The following is a 12,101-nucleotide window of genomic DNA, read 5'->3' as shown; positions in this document are numbered from 1 at the left end:
CCATACCCAATATTTTATTGAAAAATTGATTATTTTTTTTATTGAAAAGTTCACAAGTTTTTCGCGAAACGTAATTTATTTTTTGGATGTACGGAGCCGAACTGGTGGAATATTTTGTTCTGTTTTTTGTATGTATTAAAAATTGATTCCCGAATAGTTTTCAAACGCGTTCACATTATTAAAATTTAATTTTAATCACAATTCAAGCATTTAACAAATAGAAACATGAACAATTTTATATATAAAAATAAAAGAGATGCAATAGGATATAAATAAATAAATAGGAAATAGTAAAAAATAAAATAAAAATCATTTATTGTAATAAACTAATACAAACTTATAAAACAATATTTTATAAAGCCTGTTTTTTTATATATAAATCATAAACTCAAACGCTGGTGTCGATCTGAAGATTCAACTTTAAAACTTTTAAAATAAAGAAAAAATTATAGATAAAAAATCAGAAAACGGTGAAAATGAGAATTTAAAAACCTAACCAGAACAATATAAATCACAAAAAATAAAATACAAAGTGAAAAGAAATGAAATTATTGCAACCAACAAGAGCAGCGCTCGTACCGTATAGCACAGTGCACCGCAACACGTTAACTCTGCTACGGGATCGCGCGATACATGACTGATGAATCTCAACGAAGCCTCGCCGTAAGGGCGGGCGGGCGGGCGGCGGACGACGCGCCGCGCACCCCCCTACCAAGGAACACCGGGCGACCAATACGGATTTAATAAAATAAATGCCCAGTACTCGGTGAAAACTATGAATATTATGCGCTCGAATGGGAAAACATTTTCATTATATCATAATCCTGTACAACCGACCGTTAATTGGTCAATGATGCAAATTAATGAAATCTACATAAGGTTTTAAAGTTATAATGAAAATATTGTATTCCAATATCAATTGTGATATTCAAACGTATTGATTTTCAAATATAACCTGTTATTTTTAACAGACTTTTAAAGTGTTCTAAATTCTATTTGTTACTAATTGACCTGGGCATACGTTTCGCCACAAACAAAATAGATCTCGACGACAGCGCCTAACGTAAAGGATCTAAAATACTTATAGTAGCTACCTACTATACTATAGGTATGTAAATCTATGTAGTGAAATATTTTTTTTGGATTCTTCTTTTGTTTTCACTCCATAATAATTTATGTCTATTCGCGCACTACCTTTCGTAGAATAGATTTACTATACCTATAGCAAAATGTTCTCAGGAGTGTACTCAACAATTTCTCTAAATAATGACGACCGAATGATTGGTTTAAAATACGCGTTTAAAATTGTTTTTACTTGTGTTAACGTTAAATTCCGGACACTAATATATGATTTTTACAAATGTATGTTTTTGTTAGAATAAATATTATATTATCGCTGCATAGTATAAAACAAAGTCGCTTCCCGCTGCCTGTCCCTATGCATGTTTAGATTTTGATGCAGTTTTTAATAGATATAGTGATTGAAGAGAAAGGTTTATATGCATAATACATGCAAAACATAGTGGAAATACACTAATAATTTTACAGGTTTCTAATGTGATATTGTAAATAAACACATTTTTTGTACTTACATTACAACTACTGGCTGAACCCTACGAGATAGATCAAAATGTACACAGTATTGTACACCTTAAAAATGTCTACAAATAAGTCCGCGATGGCATATATCTATCTATGAAGGGTGAGTCACAATAGGCATTATAATATTTAAAATATTAATAAAAATATGACCCCCAAATATAAGTGTGGAGGCCAACGTCGATGTGTTTATGGCGTGTCATCACCTTTACAAATTTACTCCATTTCGTTCATTTTGTACTCGATATAAATTAAATAAGTTTTTTTCATTTAAGGGAAAGAGAAAACACTTCTCCTGATTTGAAATGGCTCTGTTTCCACTTTATTTAATTCTATTTCCGATACTATTCGAAGCAGGAGATCTATTTGAGGCGGATGACAGATACATTGGAGTGCCTGACGACTATTACATGGAACTCATCATATTAGTAAAGCGAATTCTTATTAAATTCACATAGTTAAACCATAGTTGGTGACGTCGCCGTCGAAACACGAGACTTACTAAATCTAATATATAAAATTCTCGTGTCACAGTTTTCGTTGCCATACTCTTCCGAAACGGCTTGACCGATTTTGATGAATTTTTTTGTGCTTATCCGGTATCTATGAGAATCGGCCAACATCTATTTTTCATCCTCCTAAGTGATAAGGGTTGTTTACCCTTAACATTTTTTTATTTATATGGCAACACAACGTTTGCCGGGTCAGCTAGTTCTAAATAAAAATCATTTAATCATTCCGCAGATAAAGTTGCGGGTAATTTCTAGTATTTTATATTCTGTTAAAATAGACCCTACGAGATTCTGTTCAATTTCATGAGAAAAATATCTGTTGAACAATTTTACATCTTAAATTACATTATAATTTTCTTGTATAATTTAATTGACTTTTTTACTTTAATAACTGATGAGAAAGTTCAGCAAAAGGTAAAAGTCAATACTAACAACATATATTATTTTATTATACCCTATATAGTATATTATTATACCTTCCATAGATATGAATAAGACGAAAGTAGCCAATGGACGGCCAGCTTTTTCATTACGACAGTTATAAAACTGCATAGTTAAAAAACAACATAGTTATAAAACTGAAGACTTTACAGTTACTTCTATAAATAAAAAACAAACAACAAAGCTCCCAATTTTCCAGATTATTTTTAAATTCGAGGAAACCGGAATTTTAAGTTTTCGAGAAGGAAGTGCAATCGAAATGTAATGGACACTTTAATGGAATTTCCTTTTCTAGGACTTCGATAGTGTACATAAGCTGTATGTACGCCTAAGGGACTTAAGCCACTTGCTTTACTTACGTAATATCATTGTTTAATGGTGTCAAACATGTTTTCTTGACAGCAAGTACATGCACCAGTGATAACCTGACGCGGACTATCAATTTAATGTTCAAATCCCGTTCACGCGTCCTTAATTTTTCAACGAGTAATATAAATGCGTTTTATAAATTAATTAGAAACATGCATACCAGACATTTAAACTAAAATTTGCACTTGCCCGCGCAGAGGACTATGCTATGGCCTAATGCATCTCATTCTGAGAAGACTCCTGTGGGCAAAGTAGGACGATAAAGGGTTGATGACGATGTGAATAATGAAACAATTCATCTATCTATTGTTAAGGATTATTCTACTGTTAAGGATTTGAAACAATAATACATTATAATGCCTTAATTACATTTAAAACTATTAGGTACTTAATGTTAAATGAAGACAAGACTTAATCCTCAGAGTAGCACATTCCACCGTACGTGTATGTACTAGTACATTAAATTTATATACTAACGCCAATAGTCTTAGCTGACTACAGTATATTAGGGCAAAGCAACAAGTACGTATATTGAAGACCAACTCTTAAAGAATAAAACTGACTATTTTAGATAGCTATCGAGATAATTATTATAAAATCAGACCGGAGTACTTAAAAATAAGTCACTACCGCAATTTAGATGAATCTGACGACACCTCATATTTTAAAACTAATACTTTAAAAACATGAAATAAATTTTCCTGAGTTCTTCCAAAAAAAATATTTTTCATATGTTAACTTAAAACTCATTTCAGAACACACAGAGAAGCATGCACTGATTACAATCATATAGATAGACAACATTGGCCGAGCGCGTAGAGGCTTTTAAAACATATCGCAGGAAATGTACAGGAAATTTTATTTATTTATTACTTAAAATAACATTTAAGTACATTTCATACATACAGTACTCATGGATTTATAGTGAACTTTTAGATTAGCACTAACTTCATTTGAAGTGAACATTGTGTGAATTACTGTGTCTGGAAAAAAATGGTTTTTTTATTTTGATCAAAGAAATTAATACAGTGGAAGTTTTAAGATACAATCGGATTGGTTTAATTATAGATAGATAATATTATGGAATTTATGCTTCTGTCGGGCGTGTTTGATTAAAATAATGAGAGAGAACTTTTACTAAACCGACACCATTGGCTGCTATAACGTTTTTTTTTCTTGGGGAAACCCTTTATGGGTTACTCTCGACTGGGGTAAAACTAAAAAAACTGTAAAACTGGGATTTTTGTCGGCACAAGTCAGTGGGCGGTGTTCCTCTGGACGCTCTTTGTCGTGCCCACGGGTACGCTAATAGCACTCGTCCGCGGTCCCGACGGATTGGCTGCTATACCTACATCGCATGTTTAAATAAAAGGCTACATAATGTTTCCGTATTGAAGAACCTCACTTTCGAAGTAAATAAATTGACGCTTACGCAATATTCTGGATGTGTTAGATACATTTGTATGTATTTGCTTCTGAAATGTATCAATACGAGTGAATTCATCCAGTACTAATCTCTTTGAGCCGAGACGCTGAGCGGCACCGCTAGACGTTTTGCATCATACGGAACAGACCCGTGCTCTTTTATTCTACACAGACGGCTACGCTGTACTGCATAATATGAATTCGAGTGTAAATTGATACAACGCCATTCACAAAGACATATAGTAACAATAGACCGGACATGGGGTGGAAAAGTTACATCCACGAGTTATTACCAGTTGGAAATAAGTCGTCCTCACATATATGTCAATCGACCTGACGTGGTGTCGGTGTGAAGCGCGACAAGTCTTTATAAGAAAATCTTGACTGTACCCGCTCCGTGTGAATGACTTCGAAGTTGAAATGCAACAGTCATATCCATTAGGTGTCAGAATTTAATTACGTAAATGAAATTCCCAACTATTGCTTAACTCTAGCGATCAACTCACCGCAGCCTGACAGGGATCACTTAATTAACCATCGCTTTGCCGACCAAGGCGACTATTTCTAGTCATATCACTTTGTCCCCTCGCTTGTGGTAACCACTCGGCTTGTGGTAATGCGTTTACTGCTCGTAACACTTAGGAGTGCCTAGTAGTCTAACATGAGATTTTGGGACGAATAACACCCATCTAATAAATATGAATGAAAACTAGGTACCTATTTCATATTTTAAGTGTATTCAAAATTATATCGCAATCAAAAAATCCTAGTCTAACAGAGAGTGTTTAATTTTTAAATAATTATTATATAGCATGAATATATAGTAGATACCTATGTATGATTATAAATTTATGGCAAAACGTCACTCTGATTAAAATATTCTACTATAGAACATAATTAAATATAGCAGATCTAACGAAAATGAAGCGCTTCTTATGAATCTGAAAGAAATTCAGACAGTATTTTCATCATAACAAACATAATTCTGAGAGTCGAGTCGTAATCGAGTGAGAACAATGAGAAAACAACTAGTAAATATATTGATTTACTGCTACAGCTACTTTCCAATAGTTGCTATGGTTGAAATACTTTATATGGAAAGCATTGTAGGACAAGGTTTCATGTAAATGCATCAATATTTCAACATATATAGATTTACATATTTTATTTAACACAAACGTCATACAACACGTGACATTTCATTTATTGATTCTACATGCAAATAAAATGTATGGACAGGTCAAGAAAGTGTTTCTCGAATGAACATTTTTATTGGGTTTTACATGTCAAATCAAAATCAAATCAAATCAAATCAACAATAATCACAATCAATGTCGCCGTAGAGAATGGTGATTATGTGTATGATAACGATTATACTCTATGTATAGCACAAAATTTTGAGAGCAATTTGTTACCATAACCAGTATACCGAGATTTAATCCAAGACCAGACAATGTTAGAGCCTGTACTACAAATGGACGCGTGAAACGATCAGTACTTTGCGATATATAGAATTCCCTGTGTTCTTTTAGAGGTTTGCATGCATTTTATAGCGGTCAATTTATGCAAAAGACTATACACGCTTTTGCATAACTCGATTGATTGGACGTCACTTTTCACGATAACAAATTGAGTTTCCTCACTAAGCCTTTGCCTTCACTACCAGTATGCAAATTTGATTTCAGATAGCTGCAAAATATGATCATAGCCACTCTTTTTATTCACATATAATTGACTATGATATATTTTATTGCTAAGGTAAATAAAGTAATCACGTGCTGCATAGGTACATATTATATCTAATATGTGCAATTGATATTAAAATGTAAACAAACAAACACAAATTCTTATGATTACATGATGACGCAGCTTTATGTAGTAATTTTATTAACAAGAACACTGCAGCCTATCGATTTTTTTTTAAATAAACGAAAATTCATATCATCTACCTGATTTTAACGATCATTCAATTGTGTACATTTATCAGCAGGCAAATGCAATATGAGGTCATCTGAAGCGAATGTCCTTCTACCCCCGGGAAAAAACTTTGTAACATACAGATTAACACGTTTAGAGTTTTACACAATAATACTGTTGCCAATAAGAACGCTGTTGTCATGTAGTATATTTTCCCTTTAAAAATAGATAGCGGCAAATCTGACTCAGTCGAACCTAGAACGATTTACATCTTCTGGAATCTGAGAAAAATAACGTATTTTACTTTATTGAAAAAGCTCGTTTATGGGTGCGCAATGTCTATCTTAGTAATAAACATAATCTACAGACAGCGTAGGCACCAAGTCTACGCCTCACAACCTACGCGTAGCAAGATCGTAGATCTTGATCGTAGATCGCCCGCGTAGACTTTGTTATACCAGCCGACATTAGGGCACAGGTGGATTTTCCGTATTTCCCCCACTTCAAATTGCGACAAAATCCCTCAGTCAAAATACTCATGTATTTTTTATGGAAAATAAATGAAAAGTAAGTTATGAAATAAAATGTATTTCCAATGGAGATTGACCAAATTATTATGGCGGCATAAACTAATACAAGTAAACTGATCTTCTGTATAGGCAAGTCTTAGATCCCTCAAAACGTGGAAACTTATTTCTGTCAGATGTTTATAAATATATTTCAAAAAAAAATCTAAGACTATTTCATAGCAAAATCTTTGATGTTTGTATTTTTAACCGACTTCAAAAAAGGAGGAGGTTTCTCAATTCGACCGTATATATTTTTTTATTTTTGTTCGTCGATTGCTTCGTCGTATATGAATGGATTTTGATAATTTTTGTTTTTTTGGAAAGAAGACTTTTCCAAGATGGTCTTATTATGAGGAAATCCGAGTCTGATGATGGCAGAGCAGCAAAATCGAGGGGAACTTTCTAAAATTGTAGAGCCGACTAGTGCGTTTGTAATTTTTTTCATTAAATATTTTTAAATATAAACGTTAGTATGTCATCACTAAAAAGGGGGAATTTTTTTTAACAAAATAATACAACCGACTTCTATATCACTACAAAGTTAAAAATACTTGAAATAAATGTTGGTTTACTACATATTTCTGAAGTCGGCGCTCACATTGGACAAGCTGTTTACGCCGTTATCCAACGAAATATATTGGGCGCCGATTTCAGAGCTTAACCAACATTTGCTTCAATTATTTTTACTTTGTAGGGACATAGAAGACGGTTGTACTTATTTGTTATTTTTTTTTTGTAAGCTATTTTTGAATATAAGTAAGCAGGATTTCCCTTATTATCTTTCAAATATGAAAATAAGAAAAACAATACAACGATCGCATAATAGCAAAATAGGTAATATAAAATCTCAGCACATACGTACACAGCGTACACTTCAATATGTTCACCTTTCTCACACTATAATTGATAAGTAATGTACGGTCCATTAGCCGATAACACAGGCTGAATTTAATATAGCCCAAAGTGATTTCGCTTGAATGATAAACACGGTCAAGATCGGATTCAATAAATAATCTACATTTAACTATTTCTTCCTTATATAGTTAATACAGTTATATATACTAGAAACGATGCATACCTAACGATAGCCGACAGGACGTGGAGGGACAACACAAACTCGTTACCCCCCGACAGCTTTGATTGACAATGTAACTGCGACATAAATTGTAACGAGGTTCCCCGCGCCTCCACCCGCGTGCATCTATCGCATGGCTTTTTAAATTTAGCAGGAATCGTCACAATTTTAGGCATAATAGTATAATACTAACCTATACCGCTCATTGTGAACTCGTCTGTCTCGCTTGGAAGTTTTGAATTAACCGCAGCATACATATTATGAAAATACCCCCATAATAAAATAAACACAGCCGCAAATAGTACATACTTATTCGAGGCAGAGAACAGGGATATACCGGTCCTTTTACAGTTCTCTGTCTTTGATAAGATCCAGGTAAAATCGATTTTATGTTTACAATATAAACGTTTTCAAACAGACAGTAAGGCAGACATTTACGCATTTTTATTTGTAAGATTTATAAGCCTTATGTTGTTTGTGTATTATATTATCTCCACTAATAGTTATGTCCTGTTTTGTTGCATTCGATTTTAATTGGCTTCATTTTATTTTTTTCAACCTGCATTAAAATAAATAAGTCCCAATAACGAAATCGCCATAATACAAAATAATTATCGCTTAATTCAAAATAAAAGCATCGCAGTCGGCGTTGAGAGTCGGCAAAACGCTTCTCCGGGTAAATCGACAGCTAATTAATTGAATTGAACTTGACACGAGGAACCGCTTTACTATAATAATGTAATAGCGTTCTATTACTAAGGGGCAATATAAAAACCAAATAGACGAAGATAATTACGTAAAGCGTAACAGTTTTGAATATTTTATGTATGGTATTATACTTAGAATGGGGTATCATAGTCTTATATAAAATACGTCGTTTATAAAAAAGAGACTTAAATGAGTCTTGTAGTATCCATAAAGTACCGGAAATTATGGACTCTATAGCCGCCATTCTATGGATCTGTGGACTCGTGATGTTAACCTTTGTAAATGTTGTGATAACGCATAGATACAGCTCCTCAAAAATATTTTGTTTACTATCGAAATTACGTCACATCAACCTCAAAATGGAGCCTTGTTTTTTAGACATTTACAAAATAAGACTATAAATAGTGTATAAATTTCAATTATAAACATGTATACCTACTGAATTGTTATTTATAATTGACACCTTTAGTTTATAGATATTTATACAATGGTAGATAAATATGAAAAAAAATATAAATAATTATCTTCGTTTTGACATCCGAGTTTGCTGTCGTACTAAGGCTGAAAATGCAAGTCCGCCACTTTGAAGTCTTGGGGACTTTTCCACTTTTTCCTGTCCTTATGCGGTTCTGGTTCACGAGTGTACAAATAACGCGTCTTAGCGTTTTATAGATGAAACCCCACATACATGGGTGGAATTTAGCGGGTTAATTCAGTCCATTTTACACATGCAATTGGACGTAAATCTGCATGACAGGAAAAGGGTCCACAGAATATTCTCTGCCGCCACCCCTGAGGACTAAGTATGTCTTCCTTAACACACCCTTCAAACCAGAACACAGCAGCGCTTAACTCTGCTGTTATGAGGCAGATATCGGTATGGAGGTGGTGCCGCCGGTGTTGAACCACAAAGGGTTCTACCACCTTCAACTCCTACTTTAGGATCATTTTCATTTTGATCACATAACCAAACTCTAATTGCATACCACACTGCAATGCCATACAAATCCAGGTCGCGGAGCATAAATAAAGGAACTACAAACAGTTCCCTTATATAAAGGTAGAAGGCTTCGTCATAGAAATTGAAGTTATATTGAATTTTTTATTCGCTCGCCTTCAATATGCCGGTATCGAGTTTATATTTTCTTCTGGTTTGTCCGCGAGTGCCTCGGTCGACCTCGATTTAAGTAAATAAAATCTACACGAGATTTCCACAACATTCACCGTAGATGAAATACTATCATACGAAATACATATTTATATCCATAATACCGAACTAGCTAGGTAACCCTTACTCATTGGATAACCATTATAATAGTATAAGAGTATGAAATCATTTTTTCAATATACTTTAAAAATATGTAAAAAAAGAACACGGAAAAGAACTGGCCTAACGTTTACTAGTACCTAGTTAGATGGGCAATTTTATAACAGCAATGGGACACTGGTACTGATTTTTCAGCTTTCAGGGTTGACACCCGCTAAATCTCTTCTACATAGAATGTAATGGAGCGGCCATTACATTCTATGTAGAAGAGATTTCGGACTTTCACGCAATAATGCCTTATTGTACTCTCTATCATAGTCTAAAGCAAATATTTACAAGTTTCATTCTAACAGAAATGTATAAGTTAGCAATGAATCCGTAGTAAAATTCAAGTAAGCACAAATCATACAAAATTTCTTTATTACATTTATAGTTAGTAATGTTTATTACTTGTAATTGCCGATTAATATCAGATGGAGTGCGTGTAGGGCTGCATTTGTAATTTTATTAATGGAAGTAACACGCAAGCGAAAACGGGCTACAACGGGCTACGCGAGCGACATATCGTATCAGATGTCGCCACTTGAAATCGGCGACCGTCGTCATTTGGCGACGGTCGGTAGCAGTCGCTAGTGGTAGCTGGCGACGAACCGAGTCTGTCGTCGACGTGGGCTATCGCTGGTACAATAACTTATTTACGGCTACATTTTATTTATGTGTCCGGAAAAAAAATCTACCTATTTTGAACTGAACGTTTTTGTACGACGTCGGCAGTTCGGGTGACGAGAACGCTAACCGTATATCATTATAATAGTTTCATAATAATAAAAATGTACTATAATATTTATCGGCGATTTCAAATTTGGTTGTGCGCAGTCGGGTACAAATGATGCGAATGTTCTGGAAGCATAAATGAGGTCACAACCCGAGTTACGTTGTCAATAAAATTACTGAGATCGGGTGCGATCGCATATATTATGCTTCGAGACAGGAGTCTATTTTCTGAAACGGTCGCCTGAAATATGCAAGTATTTATAACACGTTTAATTCATAAATAAGCAAGTTAGACCAAACTTCTAATACTTTCAATATTTTGGTGTTATATCAGTCAAGTGTAACTAATACATAGATACAATTTATCTTATTATGTGGCACGCTCGTGCGAGGCAATTATCATAGTCTATATTGCGTAATTCGTATAAAAAAATGCGAAATCCTTAAGTATACAAACCTTAGGTAAAAAGTATTGGAAAACTATTTTTGGAAAATAACATATTTAGAAAAATAGTTTTTTATTTTTCAGACAATCAAAACCACCAAATCAATAAATAATCAATAAAACTATACTAACCAAAGACAAACAGAAAGAGTATAACAAAAATATTGACAACCAGTAGGACCGTCGCAAGAAGTGCACCAGACAGTAAAAGAAAAGATAAACCTGTAGAATGTCTTTGCATTGGAAATATTTAAAAGGGAACGTAAGTTAAACAACTTTTAGTACATTATATTGGGAATTTGGTGGCAACAAATGAGAAACCGATCTCAGGAAGGTATCAAATTCTATCATAGGTTGATTAAATTGATTAACAGCGTCAGAACCCCCAATATTCGCAAACGAGACCCGTGCCTGTCGTTCGTGCATTTCATCTTAAACATCATCGTGTTACTTACAAAAAAATCTGTAAAGATTCTGTTAACACCACAAGTTGATAATTCTTTGAAAGTCAACAATAAGTGGAGCCGGAACTATCTTTTGGAACGGACCGCACATTTTTGGAAAAATAGGCGAAACATAATGTTAACCCTACAGATATTTATTGCACATTCAGGTCTAGTTAAAAAATATATTTTAAAGATTAGAAACACAAATCTGAAAACCAGAATAAGAATTAACTAAGAATTTCTTGATAAGATAAAAACAGCAAACGAGCATGAAATGCCCCTGTCAATAGATAGACGGACATTTGCTAACAAGTACATTATAACGCTTCGCACTGCTGCTGAAAGGCAGAAATGGATGTGTGAAAGCAATACTTATATCTTATACGCAGAGGATTCTGGGTTCAGTCCCCGGCCACACATTAATTATCGGCATAAACCGATTTTTATGAGATATACCTAGTTATGTGTATGTAAATAAATTTAGAAAGCATCTAATACATTATCTTTATACCTATACAAAAAATAACTAAATCCTTAGAGCCGTTTCGAAGAAA

General features: G+C 33.9%; 1 protein-coding gene across 1 annotated transcript in view; it reads right to left on the bottom strand.

Annotated features, from left to right (window-relative positions):
* LOC140743673 (uncharacterized) overlaps positions 1-12,101 on the bottom strand; it is a 52,361-nt gene that overhangs the window by 22,955 nt on the left and 17,305 nt on the right. The gene's annotated exons all lie outside the window — the stretch shown is intronic.

The sequence above is a fragment of the Epargyreus clarus genome, unplaced genomic scaffold (assembly GCF_041222505.1).
Source record: "Epargyreus clarus isolate Ecla_fem2 unplaced genomic scaffold, WU_Ecla_fem_2.2 ptg000007l, whole genome shotgun sequence".
NCBI classification, from domain to species: Eukaryota; Metazoa; Arthropoda; class Insecta; order Lepidoptera; family Hesperiidae; genus Epargyreus; species Epargyreus clarus.
Note: the sequence above shows the minus strand (reverse complement) of the source record. Positions and strands in the feature narration are given on the sequence as shown.